This window comes from Eurypyga helias, unplaced genomic scaffold (genome assembly GCF_000690775.1).
Source record: "Eurypyga helias isolate BGI_N326 unplaced genomic scaffold, ASM69077v1 scaffold18619, whole genome shotgun sequence".
Taxonomy (NCBI): Eukaryota; Metazoa; Chordata; class Aves; order Eurypygiformes; family Eurypygidae; genus Eurypyga; species Eurypyga helias.
In genome coordinates, this window is record NW_010274158.1 from 1 (window position 1) to 227 (window position 227).

Consider the following 227-nt stretch of genomic DNA (forward strand, 5'->3'; position numbering starts at 1 on the left):
ATTCCCGGGAGGATAACATGGGGTGCTGGGGCTCTGCACCCCCCCACTGCCCCAGCTCTCTGGATTTTTTCTCTGGTGTCCGAGTTTGCCAGGTGGGCAAACGCCCCTGGTGCTGCCAGATCTGCGCTGCCTGCCCTGGCAGTGAGTGACGTGACCCTGGGGACGGGAAGCGAGAAAAACTGTCCCTGGTTCCTATCAGCGTCCGCTGGGAAGCGGCGGCTGGGGGG